The sequence below is a fragment of the Notamacropus eugenii genome, chromosome 4 (genome assembly GCF_028372415.1).
Source record: "Notamacropus eugenii isolate mMacEug1 chromosome 4, mMacEug1.pri_v2, whole genome shotgun sequence".
Lineage (NCBI taxonomy): Eukaryota > Metazoa > Chordata > Mammalia > Diprotodontia > Macropodidae > Notamacropus > Notamacropus eugenii.
In genome coordinates this window covers 298,859,875-298,878,709 of record NC_092875.1, presented here as the reverse complement: position 1 = coordinate 298,878,709, position 18,835 = coordinate 298,859,875, and the positions used below count along the sequence as shown (strand labels likewise).

Sequence of the window (18,835 nt, the reverse complement as noted above, 5' to 3'; positions counted from 1 at the left end):
TGCCTGAGTCACATGGAGCCTGTGGTAGAAGGAATTTGAATGGGTAGAACAGGAAGGGTGGAACAGGAAGAGGCAAAGCTAGGGAAGAGCTGAGAGGAAATTGGTCAGTCAGTTAGAGCTAGGAAGGATGCAGGCTGCTGGCTAGTGTGAGTGAAAGTAATTGCTTGTGATTTTGTTTAATGGAGCTTGTTTGTGGGAAGCCTCACAGGGAGGCTTGGGGATGGTGTTATCATCTGTATTGTTATTGTGTATAGATTTTTGTTACTATGATGGATTTGGCTTCCTGGTGTTGGGATTTGGCTTTTTGGTATCTGAATAAATGTTTTGGTACTGTCTTCCACGTGGAGAGTCTGTGGTATTTCAGGATTCAGAATTACACCAGGATATCCATGGCCACTCTAAGTGCTATGAATATTGCACTGGCACTACAGTCTCCCAGTCATTTACCCTGTTCCTTTGTTGTTGAAGCCTTGATCTGAAGATGCTTCTAGCTGACCAAATCAGGTTTCCACTGGGTCTTGAACACATCTGTCAAGCAGAGATGGAGGATGTAAATTCAAGTAACTATGAACGGTGAGTTCCATAAAAAATTATTTGTCTAGTCTACTAGAGGACTATAGGTAGATAGATGGATATGTTATATTGTACTCATAGAGAGAGAGAGTACAACATAACATTAATGGAATTGTTTGACATTATTTCATTTTGTTCTGCCTAGCTGCTGATTGCCTGGCAAGTGTCAAGTAAATAAATTAATGAATAAGTAAAAGTTGTATCCATGATTTCCACTGCAGACACTCAATTCAATTTGTCCATCAAGTTGCAGTTTCCAATACAAAATAATATATGCTGGAAACTTAATGGGACTGTATTACTTTCCTTTAAAGATACCAAGCAAACTATGAGGTTGATGGCAATTGAGGACAGAAAATTAAGTGACGCAGTCTGGAGAATTGAAAAACTACCAAAAATATAGTGATGAATCCTTGGGATAGCAGTGGATCAATTAAGGAGTCCACTGATACATAGCATGATAGTTATGGAAAAGCAACTAATTACTGCAGAATTTCTATAAACTATTCTAAGGCCTCCTTTCTTACTGTCAATAATCATATTTGCAAACATGTTGGACATCTTTAAGTCACTCTGACCACCAGTGATGCTGATGGATGGTATTTTTAGTCAATATAAACTTAGGATATCCCACCAGTAAGAAATAAAAGAAGTTGACAGATCCTACAGTATCCCTGGGGGGACAATGTAGTTGGAGCTTCCCTATCATTTATAAATTATGTTGGCCAATATATATGACAAGAGCAACTACTGCACCCAAAAGTTTGATTTAAAAAAAATTTTCCTTTCTTTGCTTAGCACAGTGCTTAGCACATTGGCTGGCATATATAGTGCCTGGCTCATAGTGAACACTCAATAAATGTTTGCTAACAGACTGCCTTTTAATCTGTCCTCTTCTTCTGCTCTCTGATATCTTGATACAAGATTAAATTGCCTTCTTTCTCTCTAGAATTTTTCATCTTTATTTTTCTCATTGAAAAACTTCTTTTATTTTAAGAAGCACTTTGTTTTTTTGAGTGGAAGGCTTTATTTATTTATTTATTTATTTTGAATTTATTTGTTTATTTTTAGTTTTCAGCATTCATTTCCACAAGATTTTTGAGTTGCAAATTTTCTCCCCATCTCTTTCCTTCCGCCACCCCAAGACACCATGCATTCTGATTACCCCTTCCCCCAATCTGTCCTCCCTTCTATCACACTCCTCCCTTCCCTTATCCCCATCTTCTCTCTTTTCTTGTAGGGCAAGATAGATTTCTATACCCCATTACCTTGTATTTCTTATTTCCCAGTTGCATGCAAAAACAATTCTCAACATTCATTCCTAAAACTTTGAGTTCCAACTTCTCCTACTTCCTCCCTCCCCACCCATTCCCATTGGGAAGGCAAGCAATTCAATATAGGCTATACATGTGTAGTTATGCAAAAGACTTCCATAATAGTCATGTTGTGAAAGACTAACTATATTTCCCTCCATCCTATACTGCCCCTCATTTATTCTATCCTCTTATTTGACCTTGTCCCTCTCCAAAAGGGTTTGCTTCTAATTACTCCCTCTTCCCATTTGCCCTCCCTTCTATCATCTCCCCACACCCCACTTCTACCCTTCTCCCCTACTTTCCTGTAGTGTAAGATAGATTTTCATATCAAATTGAGTGTGCATGTTGTTACCTCCTGAAGCCAAATGTGATGTAAGCGTCACTTTTTTGCTCTCACCTTCCTCTTTGTCCCTTCCATTGGAGAAGCTTTTTCTTGTCTTTAAGAAATACTTAATCTCTCAGATAAAATGGAGAATTAAAAGCCCTTTCTTTCTCTGTTCTAGTAAGGAGACCATCATAAATGTGTGTACACGATTGCTACTTGATGCTAGCAAAAAAAAAAAAAAAGTAATTAAATTCTTCCAGTATTTATAATCTGCTTACTATATGCCAGACACTGTATTAGGCACTGATAATGCAAAAATAAAACAATCCCTTCCCCCAAGGAGTTTACATTTTATGGGACACAGACATAGAACACTTTCTATATGCCCCTGGAAAAAAATCACTTGCCCTCCACATTTACCATGTTATCTTTTGCTTTTGTTCTTAGCTTCCACAACTGATTTCCAAGTCTAACTGCCACAGCAAACTGCCTATCTACCTTTCCTATTTGTGGTGCCAGGGGTTTTGTCAGCAGAGGCTCCTCTCACTTTTCCTATAGTGGGATTTCCTACCTTTTTTCTCCAGATTGACTTTGATTCGCATTTAGCAGATTCCTGCCAATGCCCTAATCCAAACTGTAGCTGGCCTTGGTTCTTATCGGAGAGAAGATCTTACGTAGAAACAAACTTCCAGTCACTTTTCACCTCTTCTTTTCTGTTCTCTCCTTTGACGGCTGATCAGATTTTAGATACAGGAACAAAGAAATGGAAAATACTGATTGTATCTTCTGTTATACATAATAAGAAAAGTAATCCCTAACTAAAACCTTTATATGTTATTTTAATATTTGAAAATAACTCAAATTTTTCTTGTTAAGTTTCTAAATCTAATCAATTTAATGCAGAATTCAAAATGAGCGCTGCATAAACTGAGACTTCTTTTGACTATTATCTTTTTTTAAAAATCTAATCAATAAGCAATTTAAACACATACATTACATACTAATATACAAAAATATATTCCTTCCTCAATTTTCCTAAATATTATGTACATAATATTTTACATACAAATGAAAATCACTTAAGCAATAATGAAGCATTTGGACTTCAGTATATGAACTAGAATAGAGAAACCTTGGGTCCACAACATTGATTAACTTTGACTGGCAGTTCATTCAGAGGAATGAATTAGAGAATTAAAAGAACAAAGCAAAGAACCTTCTCACTTGGATTTTCAATGCATAAAGCTGCCTCACCTTCTCTCAAGCATAACCTAAGAAGAATCTCTAATATATATTCATATATATATGTACATATATATAAAATCTGTAACATACATTTCTTTGTGTTACACATATTGAAAAAAAGTGTTGGATTTCACTCAAAAGAAAAGTGATAATTCTGGTATTTCACCTCAAAATAAAATTTGAATGCTAAAATATTATCCTGAACTGCCTCTTGTAGCTGACCATGTCATGCTAACGACTGCCAAAAATCCAGAATTGGCACTTATTTTCAAAAGTGTCTGGCCAATTGGAAAACTCCCTTAGGAGTTCAAATAATTTTTAAAATCATCTATATGAATTTTTTCCTAAGAAGAACTGCTATTCTGAGGAAAATGAGCACTATTCCAGAAGAATGCTAAAGAGTACTTTACTGATAGCACATCCAGGAATTGGCCTTCAGTGTGCACAGTGACTCAAAATTAACTCTAATTGGAAAATACATAAATTAGCATAGCTGTAGGAAGGAAATAAGCTATAGTTAGAATCCATAATGAAGGTATAGGTTGCTTCTACTTAATGGCTTTTAAAATAACTTTAGTCCTAACACCATCGATTAGACAGATAGATTAGATTAGATTAGATAAATATTAGCTAAATATTTAGCTCTGGGCTAAGCATTAGGGATTCAAATATAAGTAAGCAGAAAAGTTCCTGCTCTCTAGGACCTTATATTCTAATGAGGACAAACAATACATAGAGGGGTGCTAGAAGACGGGTTGGGAAAATCCATCAGCTCATGATGAAGAAACAGAAGGAAAGTGTAATGGAGGACTGGGTGCCAAGAAGATAAGGCAAAGATTCACTATTATATCTGGGGAACCAAAGATGGAATTCAAGTACTTAGGACTCTCTTTTTACTAATCACTTCTACTAATGGGACTATATGAACTGCTTCTACAATGACTCTTTCCTTCTGTTGAGAGGGGCAGGTCAAAGAGTACACCAGACACTGTTGAGAAGACTTTTAGAGGTAGGAAGCTACCACCAGAAAGACTGACCTAGAGAGGAGAGGCAAAATTCCCCCTAATCTTAACATACAGCTATAGTCTGGGCCCCCTCTGCTACCAGACTACTCTCCCTCCCCCTCTTCTTCTTGCAACCTTGACTGTGGCCTAGGCATCAACACTCATAAAGAGGATGTGACCATGAAGAGGTATGAGACATTTACCTCCTTCTCTCCTTTGTCTGCTCTCACAGCACAGATTCCATGATGCTGGGCCTTGAGGGGCATTTTGGGTGAGGCTGATGCTAACCCCTGGGCTCTGACGATGGAAACATCCTAGCTTTATGAGGGGAAAGAGGCTGGAGAGTGATATTCATTTAACAAAACAATGGCTTCATATATGCTGCATCAGAGACAACTGAAGATGAAAATGAACTACATCTCAACATATAAATAATTTGTGCTGTGTTCCAACAAGAATCTTTAAATTTCCACATCAATTTAAAACCCCCCATCCTGTACCAGAAAGGTTCTTGTGGAAAGAAGGAAAGATGCCCTCATAGGATACCTCACAAAGAATGACCCCTTTGAATCATGTATGAAAATGGAACATGCAAATAAAAAATTCTTCCTCCCCCAAAAAAAGTTACTTTATGTCAATTGAAATAATTTTACTGTATTGACAGTGGTTTAACACAAAGCCCATAATGACATATTTTATTGACAGAATTAGGACTACAAAGTTTGACAAGTTCCTTACATTTCTTATTCTCTGAACTTCAGAGATTCCAATGATTGGAACCAGTGCATGTAATATCACTATCTTAAGACAAATTTTAATCACTTTCCTCCTTCACACTAGAAAAATTGCAACAATTATGATAGGGAAGGTTTAAATTCTTGTCATCTGTCTTATAATGTTTAAAATGTTCCATAAATATATATTAAAGTCACAGTAAACATTGTTTACCGTGTAATTCTCATATAAGGCAGTAAACTGAAAGAACTTTACATAGTCTTTCATGTTCATTGTTTTGTGATATCGATGAGCTAAGAAGATATGAGGAGTCTTCATGTATATACCTTCTGGAAATAAATCTCACCATTTTTCCTCAAACTTTTTAAAGGAATGTTTAAAAAAGTAACTGTATGATTTTTCACATAGTAATCCAAATTTAAGGAGAAATATCTCTACTAAGTTGCTTTTTAAAAAAAGTAACATGACAAAAGCCATTCAAGTGACCTAAGAAACTTCAAACTGTGACACATTTCATTGTAAAAGCAAAACTGACATCTCTGAATGAATAAATCTTAATCTGATTCCCAAATTACCAGGCTAAAAAATATTATCAAGCCACAATCCCCAGCCAAAGCAGATTACTTTTTATCACCTGCATTCTTTCTTCTGTACCTTTGTTTACATTCGTCTTTACTCCTGGCATCTCTTCTCCTATTATCTACATTTACATCTATTAGCTCTCCAATTCCATCTCCTCTGTGGAACCTTCCCTACTTTCCTAGACCAAGATCCACTTCTACCTTCTGAAATTTTGTGGCCTTTTGCATGGAGACCACCATTGTCTGCTTTGTAGTCTATTCATTTGCTGTGTATCTATTTCCTGCTAGATGAGCAGAGAGTGTCTTACTCTTACTGGGTATCCCACCTAGCATTAAGAAGGATGCTCGAAACAGAGTGGACTCAATAAATATTTGGTAGATGAATGAAAGTGACTGTTAAATTATAAACAACTCAAGTTTCTGCATCTGTTATTATATGGGAACAATGATAGTACTTAACTCAGGGTTATTGTGAGGATCAAATGAGATAATATGTGTAAAGTGCTTTGCAAACTTTAAAGTGATGTATAAAGCTAGTGATGATTGTCAACTGAAAAATAAAGAAACTAAAAAATATCTAAAACTTCAACACTATAGTCAAGACTATTTCCAACACTTGAAACACTAAGCTCACATGTAAATTTTATTTTCAGTTCAACAAACACTTACTAATTTATCCAAAAGATTTATAGCTCTTTCTATGTATCCATTTCTGTGGTAAGCACTGTAGATACAAAGATAAAAATGAACAGTCCAGGCCCTCAAGGAGCTTATATTCTATTAAGCATCAACTGGAGGCAAAGCAAAGAGAGGCATTGTTGAATAGAGAATAGAGAGAACCACAAAGGCAGATGGGCCCCAAATTTTGTAGTACTTTAAATAATAGGTTTAGAAGTTTATATTTTATTCTAGAAGCAGTAGGGAGCCACTGAATGCTTTTGAGGAAGGGAGTGATATGGTCAGGTCCTATGTTTTAGGAAGGTTATTTTGGCAGTTATGTAGAGAATAGAAAGGGGAAAGATTGGAAGCAGAGGTCAGCTTGGAGACTATTACAGTGATGAGACCAAGGAGATGGCCTTGTGAATGGAGAAAAGACAGATGCAGAAGATGTTACGTTGTAGAAGCAGATCTGATAACTGATCAATAAATCAACATTTATTAAGAACCTACTAGGTGACAGAAAATATGCTAGAAATACAAAAAGAGGCAAAAGACAAGCCCTAGCCCTCAAAAAGTTTACAATCTAATAACAATTGACAACTGATTGTATATGAAAAAGGGAGGGACAAGGATGAGAAGGATGGCTATGCTTATGAACCTGGGCAACACGGAGTTTGGTTCCCACGTTCCCGAAACATAAACAAGTCATGTTTGGAGGTAAGGTTGTTTGAGGGGCAAAGATGGTTCTGTTTTTGACCTGTTGAATCTGAAATGCCTACAAGACATATAAGTAGAGATGTCCAGCAGCAGTTTGTAATATAATACTGTCTTTCAGGAAACATACTAAGGATAAATATACAGATTTTTTTCTGCTTAGAAATAATAATTAAAGCCATGGAGGCTGATGAGATCACCAATATAGAGTGGGAAATGACCCAAGGACACCAAGGCTTAGAAATGCATAAGTATATGATGAACCAACAAAAGAAATTGAAAAAGAGAAATTAGATAGGATAAAAATGAGGAGAGAAAAGTATCAAAGAAGCAAAAAACAGAAAAGAGTATCCAAGAAAAGGAAGAGGATGATGAACAGCATTAAAAACTACAAGGAAATCAAGGAGAATAAGGACTGAGAAAAGGCACTAGATTGAGCAGCTAAGAGATTGTTGATAATCTTGAAAACAGCAATTAAACCTGTGTTGTTTGGCCAAATGGAAAGGATGCACTCATAAGCAATTTAAACCACCAGATTATTTGTGGAACAACAGACATTTTTAAAGCATTACAATTTCAAAATAAATTTGTATTTTATGATCATAATAGTTGTAAGCTAAGGGTGGACACAAAATTCAATAAAGCAGTTTTCTAAGCTTTCATCTTTTTCTTAAACTAATAATTTATGGTATTCACTATGGAGTTAATTGTTCATCTGGTATTTCTAAAGAAAGACACTATTGCTCACAAGAAATTTTCTAACGCCACACACAGGCCAAATCCAATCCCATCTACCTTGCCCCCTACTTATTTAATCATCTGGAACAAGCACCAACCCCACAAAAATCCTTATTCCCACATGTTCCTTCAGGATGAATTGTCATCTCCACATACTTGGGCTTTCTAACAATAGCCTCATCAGCCCAGCTGTGTATATATGCCAAAGCATGTGCTTATGTCATAATCCTAAAAATTAGGCTCCAGTAGCAATTTAATATGACTTAATCCATGTCCAAAATCATATCATAAGTAGGAAACTGACCTTTTATAAAGAAGGCAGTCTTCTCACTGTTAAATAACTGAATTGCCTATTTTTTGAAATTCAACTCTGATCAACTTTTCATTGACATCAGTTATGTACTAAATTACATGATAAATCTAGTATTTCAATAAAGTAGTACAATACACCCAATATATATTTTCAATTTTTATTCTAAAATAGAAGCATTTAAACATTTAAATAAAGAAACTAAACAGAATTTGAGTTTCTCATATTAGAGACCATTGTTCCCCGTAATCTAATTTCCAATATTTGACAAGTATTACCCCAATCAGGGTAGTTAGGTAGCTCAATGGCCTGCAGTCAGGAAGACTCATCTTCATGAGTTCAAATCTGGCTTCAGACACACATCTGTAAAATGAGCTGGAGAAAGAAGTGGCAAACCATTCCAGTATCTTTGCCAAAAAATTTCCAGATGGGGTCATGAAGTATGGGACATGACTGAAAACAACTGAACATTGCTCCAATCGTCCAATGCAAATATTTTAATTTGATATTTCAATAAACATGTGATCTCATGGCTACAAGTACTCCCTCTACCGACTCCAGCTGATAACAGATTCCAACTGCTCTCCTCTCCCCATCCTGTCCGTCATGGACCAGAAAGAAGCTAAGATCTAGAGCACTGGTCGTGGTCATTCTAGAGGGCAAATAAGATGAACTAGCACTGGCATAAGAACAGAGAAAAAAACACTCAGAGACCCCTGATAGTGTTAGCAAAGGAACAAGTAATTAGAGAAAAAAGTAGAAAGACTGAGTCTAAGTAAACATATACTTTGGTTGACTTGGCAGCTGCAAGAAGATGTGCCTTAATGTGCTGGGTGAAAGGTCATTCCTCCATTACTGTTTGACATGTTTCCTCTGGCTTTAACAGGGAATCTCCCAGAGTATGTATAGAACTCATTGGAGCTATTTATTTAGAACCTAATAGTTGTGGCAAAATATTTCATTTTAGGTAATACTACTCTGCTTCCATTCTTTAGTATTAAACTTATTTTTTATTTCTATCATTTCAAATGGCCTTTTTATACTTTGATTTGCTGCACTGAATAGTTTGAGTCACAATAGCAATAAGCCATCTATTTCTGAATCATTTTGCGAGGTCTGCATACATACCAACACATGCAATGTTGCTTAAGTCATTATAATGTCTTCTGAAGCATGGGAATTATGGGTTCGTGAAGGTTACGTGAAGGATAAGCTTCCAATTTACTTTTTTAAGATCAACAACGCGGCAATTATTCATTTGCCATATCCCTTTATGACTGGAAATTTTAATAATGCTTATGTCACACTGTTTTAGTGCTCACTAAACACAACTTGTTTAAAAATGTTTTGGTTTTTTATTTTCTCCATCCTGTTATCAAAAGAGATAGTCAAGGAAAAATACATAAACAACATACAAGATAGAATTTAGGCAGTTGTCAGCAGTACTTGTTCTATAAAAACCAAGAAAATTTGCAAACGGAAATGTTCTCATAATCCATTTTGTTTATGCAACAATAGCAGTTAGAAATCTGTAATGCTTTATTTAAATAGTATAACTGATTTGGCTCTGCCTGGCTGAATTATCCCATCAGTCTTTTATAAACAAGGTAATTAGCATGAGGCTCCAAATTGGTGCCAGTTCTAATAATCTGAGGTATTTAGTTTAAAAAAATTATTCTTGATACACAAAATCCAAATATAATTTCAATTTTTCAAATATTTATTTTCCATTTTAATCACTTTGATATATATGTATATATATATCTACAACAATTATTCCTTTTACCAAAATAATATATCTCCTCATTCTTCATGTAAAATAAAAGTTCTAACCAGTTAGAAAACATCTATGACAGAATTTAGATAGAAGGAGCTACCCTTGTATAGAGATTTTATTTGCAGTGCCTCTTGCTGATAGCTATTCATCCAGTTGCATCTTTTAAAGACTGGGAAGTTTCTCTACTCCCCCAATTTGGCTCCACAGACTTTCTCCCCTGAATTTCTGCATCCTAGATGCAGCAGCTAACATTATATAGTACTTGAAGGTTTGCAAAGCAAAATAGCATATAGGAGCTGAGGGAGGGATGTGAAGAAGAGCTAGACAACATAAAAACAAAATATATCAATAAAAATATATTTTTTACAAAAAACTGGGCATTGAGTTCCGAGACAGAAACTTGTCTTGTGATAATGTTTTTAATTATACTACTTGTGACTTTTCCAGGAACTTGATGTGTCACAAATGCAAGGAATGCTTTGTGTAATTGTACTAAAGCAATGGATTTCTATTTGAAATGTAATGAAAGACAGGTTTTTAGTTAAATGCTTCAAACTAAAGGTGGGTGATACTGTTGATGAAGCCCTACTCTTGATAACTGTGAATTCCATAATGAACTGTGAATTCACACATTCTTGCAGTTTTCTCTCAAAACCAAGAGTATATATACATTTAATGAAATGTATTCATTTATAGTATGATGTTGCACCCACCACTAAACTGTGTAGATCTGACCTGTCATAACAGGTTATATGTACAGAAATATTCCATTTTCCCTTATAAATACCAGAAATGCATCATACCAACTGCCATAATTAACAGGATTTTTTCCTGAGTACATGGCCACTTCAACATATCAGAGATTTTAGTAGTGGTTTTGCTTATGCATAATTTTTTTAAGGTTTGATCTGCCTTCTCCAAGCAGCAAGGAACATAATTTCCTAACTTTTTTTCTATAAATTTCTCAAAATACAAATCTCAAGCCTTGGACTTCAACATTTAGAACATCTCCACTTACATGCTGTTTCCCTGTAAATATTTGACTAGTTGATAGTAGGTCTGCTGCAGTTCATAATTACAGTGAATAGAGCTGTTAATGTTTTATATATTCAGAGTGACACTATGTTTTGTCAAGGTCTCGAATTTCTGAACATTCATTTCAATGATAAATTTTCAAAGGAAAATATTCATTTGTGTTGATACTTCCTCTTCCACAGATTTTTCTATATAAAAATAGATTCCATTGCATAATGTGTAGGAAAATCCCTGGTATCTCTGTCCATCTAACAACACCAAAAAAAAAGAAGTAGATCATGTATTATCATCTTGACAACTGGGTAGAAGCTAGGAAGAAAGACCTGAGCTGATTTCTTGGTACTAAAAGCAAGTGTCAGGGCTTCCTCCCTAGAGTTTAAGAGAAACCCCAATACGTGTAAAATATTTTTTTTTCCCTTTTGACATAAACTACAGAAAAGCTAAAATGTAATAGATTTATAAATGTCAAAATCATCATCACATGAGATTAAAGAATACAGACACAGTGGAATTTCACTATAACACTATATATTAGTGAGTAGAAGACACACAAAAGATAGCTCCATCTTAGAACACAATTCAGGGGATTTAGTAAAATAAATAACTAAAATGACATGTAATGAAAGTGATTTTAGATTTGTTTTTAAGTAGATACTTCTTTACTACCTCTATTTTACAGATGCAGAAACAATGGTATAGATATCCTAAATCTAAATTCCTATTATCTAGAATAGATTAACATTTTGGGCAAAACCTCTCAACTCCTAGTACAGCAGATTTGCACCTAGACTTTTTCAGTGGATTAAAAACACAGTGTTCATAGAGTGGAATTAGACAAAGAATCTATTCTTAAAATTTCAGATTCTTCAATTTCTACACAAGATGGTTACATGAAAAGTAAACCACAGCTCCAAAATACCTTCTCCAGAAAAATCCTGAAGTTCACACCAGAATAATGATCAAAAAATCCTTTAGTAAACTACAGGAAGTGATTTCTTTCCCCCTTATCCCCACCCCAGAACTGCATAAGAGGTCAGTCAGAAGCTCATGGACAACAGGAAAGGAGGAGAGCACAACAATAGATGAGACACATGTAGCCTGCAAGGCTCTATGTCTCAAAACATCAAGAACTGAGGAATCTCTTGAAAAAGCCCCAGGGTGGGCATTATGGAAGCCCTCCAAAGTAGCAGCCAGCAGCAACTGCTGACCAATAAAATGCCCAGTGCTCAGACTTCAAAAGGGACAACAAGGCCCAGGAGATCTTAAGTCCCTTATACTCTCTCCTGACATGCCAGAGAGGGTCCTGAAGATTGGGTGCTCTGTTTGTAACAGGGGTTTTGTGGAAATGGAGGTGAGAGGGAGAGAAGGCTGATTTTTGCTGATTGAAAAAAATAACATTTTATTAAAAAAAGCAAAACAAAACAAAAACATCTGAAAGAAATCATGAAAGGAAAAGTCCAAGGAATGTCAAAGACGAAATCTAGAGCTTTCCTGTCAAAAAAAAAAAATACTATAATCTAAGTTTCCATAAAGAAGTAGTTCAAGTAACAAAAACTCCTGTCAGGATCACAAAATGCCTAAAAGCTTCCACTAAAAATGAGACATGTCGGAATGCGGTAGTGCAAAAGGCAAAAGACATAGGCTTAATTGACAGCATAATTGGAGTGGCCTCATCTCGTGCCCCTTAAATGTAACAAGCTTTAATGTGTGCTACAACTGGGGTCTAATCACAAAGAAAAGTATGAACACCCCTTCTGTCATACTTGGGGCCTCTTACCAAGAAGTGTATCACACTCTTTCAGGAATTGACTAGCTCACTCCAACCTGCTCTCTGTAAATTTCTAGAGAAATACCACCCCTACACAGTGGCACGCAAACTCTCTCAGGGCAACCTTCTTGAAGAAACATACACATTCTCTCCTTACTACTCTTCAGCTCTGTCCAGTATGTTTTGGATTCATGTAGTCATTCAAAAGTAATATATCCTCATAGTACGTGATATGTATGCAACTAGTTACTCACAATAATATATTTTTACATCTTAAATGTAACCATTTATTTAATAAATCAAAATTTAAAATGTCATAGATACTGATATGTTAAAGCAAATACACAAATAATAAAATATATCACTTAACCAGAGGCAAATTAGGAGAGCGTGGAATAGTTTACCTATCAGATCCAGGGATGAGGGAAGAATTTAGGACCAAAAAGATAAAATAAAATGCAACATTACAAAATGGAAAATGGACAATTATGATTATATAAAATTTTAAAAGTTACTGCACAAACAAAACCAGTGCAACCAAAATTATAAGGAAAGCAGAGAACTGAGGAGGAAAATTCTGAAGCAAATGTCTCCAATTTCTCAAATATATAGAAAACTGAGTCAGATTTATAAGATCACAAGTCATTCCTCAATTGATAAATGGTCAAAGGATATGAAAAGGCAGTTTTCAGACAAAGAAATAAAAACCATCTACAGTTATATAAAAAATGCTCTAAATCACTACTGATTAGAGAAACGCAAATTAAAACAACTCTGAGGTATCATCAGATTGGCTAATATGATAGGAAAGGAAAATGATAAATGTTGGAGGGAATGTGGGAAAACTGGAATTACTGATGTACTACTGATGCAGTTGTGAAGTGATCCAATGATTCTGGAGAGCAATTTGAAACTGTGTCCAAAGGGCTACAAAACTGTGCGTACCATTTGATCCAGAAATACCACTACTATGTCTATATCCCAAAGAGATTTTTTTTTAAAAGGGAAAAGAATCTATGTGTACAAAAATATTTATAGCAGCTCTTTTGTGGTGGCTAAGAGTTTGGAATTGAGAGGATGTCCATTAATTGGGGAATGGCTGAAAAAGTTGTGGTATATAATTATAATAGAATTATTGTGCTATTTAAAAAAAGGGCAGAAGGGGGAGGAGCCAAGATGGTGGAGTAGAAAGATATACATATGCTAGCTCTGAACCCACAGCCCATAAAATACCTGTAAAGAAGAACTCCAAACAAATTCGGGAGCAGCAGAAGCCACAGAACAACAGAGTGGAGGAGATTTCTGTTCCAGAGAGACCTGAAAAACTGACCTGAAAGGTCCATTGCGCACCGGACCCAGAGCAGAGCCCAGCCTTGCCTTGGCTGCTCAGCACCTAGAGGAGCAGATATGAGCAGGCTTCAGGGACAGAATCTCCAGTTACAGCGCAGGTCCCTCCACCCACAGGTGCCAAAGGTCAGTGAGAGGGTCTTTTCAGGTTGCTGAGAGGGGAGTGGGGTATTTCCATAACTCAGGCCCCCTCGGAAGGCAGCAGCAGACAAGGGCTCCCAAAGCAGGCAGGAGCTCAGATCCATTGTTGAAGGTCTCTGTGTAAACCCCGAGAGGGAACTGAGCCATGTGTGGTGGCCCTGCCCCGACCTGAGCAGCTGAATTTAATCTCACACTGTATAGCAGCCCCGCCCCCACCAAAAGCCCTGAGGCTGGGAAGCAGCATTTGAATCTCAGACCCCAAGCACTAACTGGGTGGATCTGGAGGCGAGGTAGGTGTGGAGAGGACACTCAGAAGTCAAGTCACTGGCTGGGAAAATGCCCAGAAAAGGGGGAAAAAAAATAAGACCACAGAAGGTTATTTTCGTGGTGAACAGACATCTCCTCCCATCCTTTCAGATGAGGAAGAACAATGCTTACCGTGAGGGAAAGACATAGAAGTCAAGGCTTCTGTATCCCAAACATATAAAATAAACATTCAATGGTCTCAGGCCATGGAAGAGCTCAAAAAGGATTTTGAAAATCAAGTTAGAGAGGTGGAGGAAAAATTGGGAAGAGAAATGAGAGAGAGATGCAAGAAAAGCATGAAAAGCAGGTCAACACCTTGCTAAAGGAGACCCCAAAAAATGCTGAAGAAAATAACACCTTGAAAAATAGGCTAACTCAAGTGGCAAAAGAGGTTCAAAAAGACAATGAGGAGAAGAATACTTTCAAAAGCAGAATTAGCCAAATGGAAAAGGAGGTTCAAAAGCTCACTGAAGAAAATAATTCTTTCAAAATTAGAATGGAACAGATGGAGATATGAGAAACCAAGAAATCACAAAACAAAACCAAAAGAATGAAAAAAATGGAAAATAATGTGAAATATCTCATTGGAAAAAACAACTGACCTGGAAAATAGATCCAGGAGAGACAATTTAAAAATTATGGGACTACCTGAAAGCCACGACCAAAAAAAGAGCCTAGACATCATCTTTCATGAAATTATCAAGGAAAACTACCCTGATATTCTAGAACCAGAGGTCAAAATAAGTATTCAAGGAATCCACTGATCACCTCCTGAAAGAGATCCAAAAAGAGAAACTCCTAGGAACATTGTGGCCAAATTCCAGAGTTCCCTGGTCAAGGAGAAAATATTGCAAGCAGCTAGAAAGAAACAATTCAAATACTGTGGAAGTACAATCAGGATAACACAAGACCTAGCAGCTTCTACATTAAGGAATCAAAGGGCGTGGAATATGATATTCCAGAAGTCAAAGGAACTAGGACTAAAACCAAGAATCACCTACCCAGCAAAACTGAGTATAATACTTCAGGGAGAAAAATGATCTTTCAATGAAATAGAGGACTTTCAAGCATTCTTGATGAAAAGACCAGAGCTGAAAAGAAAATTTGACTTTCAAACACAAGAATGAAGAGAAGCATGAAAAGGTAAACAGCAAAGAGAAGTCATAAGGGACTTACTAAAGTTGAACTGTTTACATTCTTACATGGAAAGACAATATTTGTAACTTTTCAAACTTTTCAGTATCTGGGTAGTGGGTGGGATTACACACACACACACACAGAGCACAGAGTGAATTGAAGAGGATGGGATCATATCTTAAAAAATGAAATTAAGGGGTCAGAGAGAAATATATTGGGAGGAGAAAGGGAGAAATGGAATGGGGCAAATTATCTCTCATAAAAGAGGCAAGCAAAAGACTTTTTAGTGGAGGGAAAAAGAGGGGAGGTGAGAGAAAAACATGAAGTTTACTCTCATCACATTCAACTAAAGGAAGGAATAAAATGCACATACTCATTTTGGTATGAAAACCTATCTTACAATACAGGAAAGTGGGGGAGAAGGGGATAAGCAGGGTGGGGGGGATGATGGAAGGGAGGGCAATGGGAGGAGGGAACAATTTGAAGTCAACACTCTTGGGGAGGGACAGGATCAAAAGAGAGAATAGAAGCAATGGGGGGCAGGATAGGATGGAGGGAAATATAGTTAGTCTTACACAACATGACTATTATGGAAGTCATTTGCAAAACTACACAAATATGGCCTATATTGAATTGCTTGCCTTCCAAAGGGAATGGGTGGGGAGGGAGGGATGAAGTTGGAAGTCAAAGTTTTAGGAACAATTGTCGAGTTCTGTTCTTGCTACTAGGAAATAAGAAATACAGGTAAAGGGGTATAGAAGGTTATCTGGCCCTACAGGACAAAAGAGAAGATGGGGACAAGGGAAGGGAGGGATGATAGAAGAGAGGGCAGATTGGTGATAGGGGAAATTAGAATGCTCGGTGTTTTGGGGTGGGGGCAGGGGACAAATGGGGAGAAAATTTGGAACCCAAAATTTTGTGAAAATGAATGTTAAAAGTTAAATAAATAAATTTTTTTAAAAAAGGGCAAGCAGAATGATTTCAGAAAAACCTGAAAAGACTTACATTATCTGATACAGTTAAGTAAGCAGAACCAAAATATTGTACACAACAATAGCAATAACGTTTGATGAAGAACTGCGAATGACTGACTTAGCTGTTCTCAGCAATACGAAGATCCAAGACACAATCCCAAAGGACTCATGATGAAAAATGCTATCTGCCTCCAGAGAAAGAACTGCTATTATCTGAATACAGAGTGAAGATATTATTTTTCACTTTCTTTCTTTTTTGAGTTTTCCTTCACAAAATGACAAATGTCGAAATGTTTTACATGACTGCAGGTGAATAATCTATATCAGATTGCTTACTGTCCCGGGAAAGTGAAGGGAAGAGGAGGGGGAAAGAAGGAGGAAGAATACAATTTGGAACTCAAAAGGTTATTCCTTTAATACTACTACAAATTATTTTTACATGTAATTGAGGGGAAATAAAATATTATTTTAAAAAATAGATCCCAACATACTTATAAATTCGTACTGCCATTTCCCACCAATGAACTCAAGAGCTAAGGGGAAGAGTGGGCACACGTTTACAGGAACTTGTCCTGGAAACACAGGAGGGAGGAGTTATTTTGGGGCCATTCAGGCACATTTGCACCACAAAAAATCTACTTCTCCAATTTCATTCGTAAATTTCTTCCAACAATTCACCCTCAAAAAGATGTTTAGAAGTGTTAACTCTTCAACCAGAATGTGAATAAGAGCGCTTTTTAAGTCAGAATGTTGCCAAATTCATCAAAGTGTCCCTTTCTGGGCCAAAAAGAGCAGAGCAGCTGGTTAGTCTCTCACCCAAATGCTTCACTGTCCAATCAGATCAATCCAGCTACTTTCATCAGAATACCAAAACAGCTACAAAGCTCCTCTGCTTTTCCTTTTCTAGCCAGAGGCAGAGCAGCAGAAAGCAAAAGCCATTTATGCAAAGTTTTACCTTTTTCCAATTCTAGAAGGTGCTAAAAAGGCAGTAACTGTCCTCAGAGCTCTTGGCCAACTACTAGGAGTCACTCAGATGAAGCGTTCTATAAGCTGACAGTACCTGACTTGCACAGCTCCAATGGCGCAGTTCCTCAGCACTCCCTGTCAGATCTTCAACTCTTCTCCTTAGCTTTTTCCTCTTCTGCTACTGGGCATGTTCTTGCTTCTACCCTTTTTTTATTTTATTTTTAGTTTATGAAGTAAAACAAGAGTTTCCATAACAAAATTTTGAAAAAGATGATTGCACATGAAACTATAAGTCTATTATGTATAACTTGCTATTCCTTTTAAATACATCATAAAAGTATCATAACTTTCTCCTTTCCCCCCTAGAGATGACTATAAAACACAAATATGTGTACACACACACATACGTAAAACTAAATCATTCTAAACATACTTCTACTTATCAGTTCTTTCTCTGGATGCAAGTGTCTTCCTTCAGAGATCCTTTGTAGCTAATTCAGGTATTCATAATGGTCAAAATGGCTTAGTCACTCAAAGTTGTTCTTAAACCATATTGTTTTTACTGTATACAACAATGTCTAGGTTCTGCTCACTTTGTTCTTCATCATCATACAAGTCTGTCCATATTCTGTTTTGTTTTGTTTTGTTTTTTCCTAAGATCAATAACAGAAGTTTCTGTCCTCCTCGTTTTTGTCCTTCCTTCTCAAAGAGGACTAAAATGACATCACTGTTCTAAAGTCAGGTTTCATTTCATTCGTGCATAAGCTGAATTTAAGTGAGGCAGAGTTGCATGAAGTTGTCCGCTTCACTCTCTCCTCCAGTCATCACAGTGGCAGGACAGAAACAAGACGACTGGTGATGGCTCACGATGCAGTGGATGACCTTGGCGTCTTCAATGTCTAACCAAGGTCTAAGAGCTCCACAGCTCCTGCTGCAGCTGCCTTCATAGCCATTGGAACAAATTGTTCTCATCTGTCCATTGTACCAGGGGAAGTCTTCACATGCTTCGGATCGCCACCCCCCTAAATTCACCAACAGGTGTGAAATTCTGGATTACTTTCAACCTGGCTTAGCTCATCTGCTAAAGCAATTTGCTGGGGTGTCGCAGCTGCACATGCTATATAGTTTCTTAGAGTCACAGGTGAGAGTTAGGTGGAACAGGTGGACACCAAAGGTAGAAAGC

The 18,835-nt window shown here is 36.8% G+C and overlaps 1 long non-coding RNA gene across 1 annotated transcript; it reads right to left on the bottom strand.

Annotated features, from left to right (window-relative positions):
• Positions 1 to 444: 444 nt before the first annotated feature.
• LOC140501372 (uncharacterized) lies at positions 445 to 4,777 on the bottom strand. Its single transcript, XR_011966158.1, has 3 exons — positions 4,667 to 4,777; positions 2,786 to 2,946; positions 445 to 528 (listed from the first exon to the last, which is right to left on the bottom strand). It is a non-coding gene; the product is annotated as an uncharacterized lncRNA (long non-coding RNA).
• Positions 4,778 to 18,835: the final 14,058 nt, after the last annotated feature.